Below are 6455 nucleotides of genomic sequence, written 5' to 3' on the forward strand. Positions count from 1 at the left end.
TCACGGATCCCTTCTGACAGGATTCAGGATACCCTATGTGGTGCCTGGGATCAAACCACAGTTGACCAGCCAACTGCCTTACTATCTTATCTTTCCCATCCAAGGGCCTGGAATTTCTGAACCTTCAAAGCAACGTTTTTACTTTCCTCTTCCTTTCCCTTTGGCTCTGTCTTATGCTATTGTGGCAGTAGTGATGGGATATAGGGGTATATTGGAGGTCTGGAGAGGCAATACTCACTCTTAGCCATAGTGATTGCAGGGGAGGGATTCTCCATGCATCCTGGTACATGTCTACACAGTCCTCATGCTGTGTAGTTCCAGGATACCGGAGAGGAAAGCCACAGGGGCCACAGGTAGCAGAGTAAGAAAACCTATGGTTTCCCATTGACTGGGAGAGCAGCATTCTTTTGTAGAGCCCAATGGGTACTGCCAGTACCTCTTTGAGCCAGTCTCCAGAGGCAATGCCATGTTTTAATCCTAAATATTTAAGAACTTGTTGGATCCTGCATTATGCAAAGAGCCAGAAGACTTGCAACAGTTGTACAAATAAATAGCTAAGACGTGGCTGTCAAGCATTTTTCTGTCCATCTGGAGGTCACAATATGATGAATAAGGCTCCTGGGGAAAGAAAAAAAAACAGACAACATGAATAAGAGCAGGAGCACCGAGTTATGAGCAGGGGGATGGGGAATCAGAAGGCCACCCTGCCAGGGGAGTGCCTGCCTTGCATGTAGAAGGCCTTGGGTTCGAATTCCGGCACAGCTCACCAAACAGAAAACCCAGGCAACTCTCAAAGAATAACAGTGGCTTCCTGCAATCAAGGGATTCACTTCTGTGAAAAATCTTTAGTACAGACAGGAATAACCTACTGGCCTTGCATATGGGTGTGGCAAACCAGGTTCGAATCTCTGGTATGCATACAATTCCTGGAGCGCTGCCAGGGATCACTCCTGGAATAACCCCATGAACACCACCAGATATGGCTGCAAACCAAACCCAAAAAGATCAATGTCATCATAATGAAATGTTAAGAAAAAGAAGAAGGGTGGGAAAACAAAGGTGAAGAGAAAGAAATCCTAGTAGCAAGAAAAGGAGGTAGAGGAAGAGGAAGGGAAGAAGGAGGGGGAAAGCCCAGACAAATGTATCATGACTCTAAGCAAAGTGCTCTATGGACCACCCATTTGTATGCATAGGATGGCCCATCAGAGAATAAAGGGGAAAGAGATTTTTTGCTGTGCATAGATTTTCTACCAAGAGACTACCTTCACAGGCAGCCTGCTATCTGGAGATGCCAGTGTTCCCTAGAAGAATTTAGGAAAACTTAGCACAAATGCCCACATCCTTATCTGTTCCTTACTGATCTCTTTTTTCCACAATGGCTGCAAGGCAGAAGTATCAAGGGAAGAAGTGTTACCATATGATCCAGCTATACCACTCCTAGGAATATACCCTAGGAACACAAAAACACAATACAAAAATGCCTTTTTCGCACCTATATCCATTGCCGCTCTATTTACAATAGCCAGATTCTGGAAACAACCAAGATGCCCTTCAACAGATGAATGGCTAAAGAAACTGTGGTACATATACACAATGGAATATTATGCAGTTGTCAGGAGATGAAGTCATGGAAATTTCCTATACATGGATGGACATGGAAACTATTATATTGTGTGAAATAAGTCAGAGGGAGAGAGGCACAGAATAGTCTTACTCATCTAAAGGTTTTAAGAAAAATAAAAGACAGTTTGGTAATAATACCCAGAGACAATAGAAATGAAGGCTAGAAGGACCGGCTCACGATATGAAGCTCACAAAGAATGGTGAGTGCAATTAGAGAAATAACTACATTAACAATTATGATGACAATGTAAATAAGTGAGAGAAGTAGAATGCCTATCTTGAATACAGGCAGGGGGTGCTGAAGGAGGGAAATGGGGGGCAATGGTGGTGGGAATTTTGCACTGGTGAAGGGAGGTGTTCTTTTTATGACTGAAACCCAACTACAAACATGTTTGTGGGGCCGGGCGGTGGCGCTGGAGGTAAGGTGCCTGCCTTGCCTGCGCTAGCCTAGGACGGACCGAGGTTCGATCCCCCGGCGTCCCATATGGTCCCCTAAGAAGCCAGGAGCAACTGCTGAGCGCATAGCCAGGAGTAACCCCTGAGCGTCACAGGGTGTGGCCCAAAAAACAAAAAAAACAAAAACAAAAAAAAAAAAAACATGTTTGTAATCATGCTGCTTAAATAAAGTTTTGTTGTTGTTATTGTTTTGTTTGTTTTTGGGTTTGGGGCCACACCTGGTGACACTCAGGAGTTACTGCTGGCCGTGTACTCAGAATTGTTTCTGACTCAGAGGACCATATGGGACGCCAGGGGATTGAACTGAGATCCATTCTGGGTCAGCCCCGAGCAAGGAAAACGTCCTACTCCTGTGCCACCCTGCTTCGCCAATGCTCTGGCCCCAAATAAGATATTATTTATAAGGGAGGGAAGACATGAGAGCACTGAGCCATAAGAGAGACCAGCACAGTGAAAGAATTAAGCAGTAAGCATGGCCACAGGCATGCTGAGATGGTGGGGAAAGACTAAACTCTGCTGGAGGAAGACAAGCATAGCTAGTGGAATGCTCAGGGTACATACAAACAGGTTTTTTTGTTTGCAGAACAAAATGATTTTTGAGAGGAGTGGAAACAGGATACACTCAGAAATGCTTAAAACTGACTCTTGGCACTGAGGGATAACTCCTAGAGGACTCATGGGATCTTATGGGATGCCAAGGATGAAACCTGAGTTGGCAGTGTGCAAAGCAAGCATCCTCCCTGCTATCCTATTGCTCAGGCCTACAGCCAGATTTTAAAAGAAGCCCAATTTCCTGGCATTTCCTCCTGAGAATGCCAGTGAGGAACTTCAGATGTGGCCGACTTCCTCAGGCCCAATGATTTGAGGAATATTTCTCCTGGAATTCAGTGCTCTTGGAACTTCAAGTCTTTGCTTTGCTTCTCTCTTAAGGACCAAAAGAAGTGCTAAATTTATAAATTAATTACTGTATCAAAGTTAAAGAATTTGTTGGGAAATTACTATAATTTACTATCCTTTATACTTTTCTTGGGCCACAGAGATAGCACAGAGGTGGAGAGTCTTGCCTTGGGCCAACTCCAGTTTGATCCCCAGCTCTACATATGGTCCCCTGAGCATCACCAGGAGTGATTTCTGCACAAAGAGCCAGAGTATGCCAGAAAAAAAAAAAACACCAAGTGTGGTCTGCAAACAGAATAATACAAAAAAAAAAAAAAGACAAACTTAGGATGAAGAGATAGGATAGCAGGGAGAGTTCTTGCCTTGCATAGCTGACCTATGTTCAATCCTCAGCACCTCTGAGCTCCATCATGACTGATCCTGAATCACAGAGCCAGGAGTAAGCCCTGAATAGAGCCAGAGATGGCCCCCAAACAAACAAAAACTCCACATTTAAAATTTTTCCCATTCTTATAAGTTGTCATCAATGATTATTTTGCAAATGTACTGTATTCCATGCTCCAGAGGCAGATGAGAAATAAAATCATACTAAGATGCAAACAGTGAAATATGATTGTTTTGTTTGTATTGGAAGCCACACTGGGTGGTGCTCACAATACTCAGAGGACCATAAGGTGTCAGGAATTGAATCCAAGGTTCTTGCATGAAAAAAGGCAAGAAGTCCAGGCTACAAAAGGTGCAAAAGGTGGAGGGACGTCTCCAAGTCTCAGCAGGCTGTGGTCATGGTTACTCTGGAAGATAGAGAGCACTGCAGGATTGTCGTCATCTGCTTTATGAAGGATTCTCTGGAGTTACTGTGTTGTAAAGGGAGCCTAGTGGATGAGCAAGAGCTGCTGGGAATTATTGCAATAACCTGAATGGGTGTAAATAACAGAGGTAGAGATGGATGGGGGCCATAAAAACCAACAAGTTTTACTGATAGGAGAATATGGACAAGAGAATTAGTAGGCCTGAGAGGCCATCTACTGAAAGAGGGAAACTAAAGGGGAAGGTTTGTGGGGATACAGCCTTAGAACGTTGAGGTTAGAAAGGGCTTGTACCATAAAAAAGTCAGAGTTTAGGGGCCGGAGAGACAGCACGGAGGTAAGGCGTTTTCCTTTCATGCAGAAGGTCATAATTTCGAATCCTGGCATCCCATATGGTCCCCCGAGCCTGCCAGGAGCGATCTCTGAGCATAGAGCCAGGAGTAACCCCTGAGCAATGCCGGGTATGACCCAAAAACAAAAACAAAAACAAGTCAGAGTTTAGAAGGTCTGAGCTGAGGAAACGGGCTGAGCAGTCCATATGGTCCCCCAAACCAGGAACGATTTCTGAGCGCATAGTCAGGAGTAACCCCTGAACGACAACTGGTGTGACCCAAAAAGAAAAAAAAAAGAAAAAAATAGATATAATAAGGAATGGGGCCCTGAACAATAGTACAACAGGGAAGGCATTTGCCTTGCACACAGCAGACCCAGGTTCTATCTCTGGCATCCCATTTGGTCCCCTGAGCACCACCAGATATGATCTCTGAGCACAACCAAGTGTGGCCCAAAAACCAAAACGAATCAACCAACCAAACAAACAAAATAACACATCACGAGGGGCAGGAGAGCTAGTACAGTGGGCAGGATGTTTGCCTTGCTGAGCTGGCACCTTATGGTAGCCCAGGCACTGCCAATTGTGGCTCCAAATCTAACAAAGTTGTGTGTGTGTGTGTGTGTGTGTGTGTGTGTGTGTGTGTGTGTGTGTGTGTACATATATAGTGGCACCTTATGGTAGCCCAAGCACTGCCAATTGTGGCTCCAAATCCAACGAAGTGTGTGTATGTATATACATATATAGTGGTAGGGAAAAAATAATAAAAATCTATAGCTAGCGGCTTACTAAAGTGTCAGGGGCTAACCTCAATTGGTGTATTTAATTCCAGTAACATGAGGACGAGGGTGGGAGTGTGTGTATGGGTGTGGGTGGGGGGGAACAGTCGCGAGGTGATTCCAATCAGGAGCCAGAATTCGGTCCAGAACCGAAGCTGCAAGGCCAAAGCAAGCCTGAGGTCCAGAAAACCAGGCCAAGACCTTTCCGCGGATCAACTTTGACCCCGCCCCTTGAGACCACGCCCACTTATTCTCCCCGCGCGTGCGCACAAAGCGCCGCTCCAGGGGGCGGGGCGGGGCCGGGCCGTGGTTGCTAAGAGACTTGAGGGGCGCCGAAGGCCGACAGTTGGGTGTCTGGCTGCTCCCGCTCAGGACTCCGAAAGGAGCGCTACCACCACAGCCAGCGCTCTCAGCGAGTTCCGGGGTCCGCCCGGGCTGAGCTGGAAGCCGAGTGAGGATAACCCCTGAGAGCCGAGGTCGAGGGATGGGACGCGATGCTGGAGAAGCCAGCGCTGGTCCTTCAGCTACTTCCGCCCCCAGTTCGAGCTCCGCCCCTTACCCGGCTGGGCCCGCCCCTTCCGTTTTCTTTCGGGTCACAGTCTTTCTGCTTCCGGTTCCTTAGCCTTTCGGTTATTCCAAACTTTGGGGGCCTCCATTCTGGCAAGGCTTTTTCTGCATTTCTGGTGCTTAACCCCAGCTCTCTCCATCTCTCCCTTCTTAGGCAGATTTTGCCCCCAAGGACAGACACAGTTTGGTAGTTCCTAGTAGAAACAAAGGCCAGGTAAAACTTAAGCTTGGGAGCTGTAAGGTGGTGGTGCAGACTCTCACCCCATCAAATGCCTATTATGGGCCAATTTTGACTTTTCACTTGAAGACAATCCCCCATCCCCCCCCAAAAAAAAACCTCTGGGAAGTGACAGGATTTTAGAGACCAGTGCCAGCTTTTCACTGCCTTGGAAACCTGTGCTCACAAAGGGTAATGGACCATCTATCTAGTAGGGTTGGCTTAGGGTGACTTGCTTCTCAAAGACTAATGATGTCCTAGAGAAGAGAGTTGGTGCAAGGAAACAAGACCTGAGAAGAAGGAGGGCTTGTCTCCCTTTCCAAGTCATCTCACTCTATAGAACTTGGGGTTTTTGAAGGGTAGATGGAGAAGGTAGATGCCAGCGGGTCATGCTGGTCTGTTGGCTCAGATGTGGTTACCACATAGGCTGGTGCCAACTAGGGAGTTGAGTCAATGGGCTGTAGGGCTTGGGGTGTCCAAAACAGTTGCAAAAGGCAAAAAGAAGCCCATTGCGGGCCCGGGCGGTGGCGCTGGAGGTAAGGTGCCTGCCTTGCCTGCGCTAGCCTAGGACGGACCGCGGTTCGATCCCCCGGTGTCCCATATGGTCCCCCAAGAAGCCAGGAGCAACTTCTGAGCACATAGCCAGGAGTAACCCCTGAGTGTCACAGGGTGTGGCCCAAAAACCAAAAAAAAAAAAAAAAAAAAAAAAAAAAAAAAAAAAAAAAAGAAGCCCATTGCTTCCTAGCAGAAAAGGATGAGAGCAATAAGACAGATTTCAC

The sequence above is a fragment of the Suncus etruscus genome, chromosome 7, assembly GCF_024139225.1.
Source record: "Suncus etruscus isolate mSunEtr1 chromosome 7, mSunEtr1.pri.cur, whole genome shotgun sequence".
NCBI lineage: Eukaryota > Metazoa > Chordata > Mammalia > Eulipotyphla > Soricidae > Suncus > Suncus etruscus.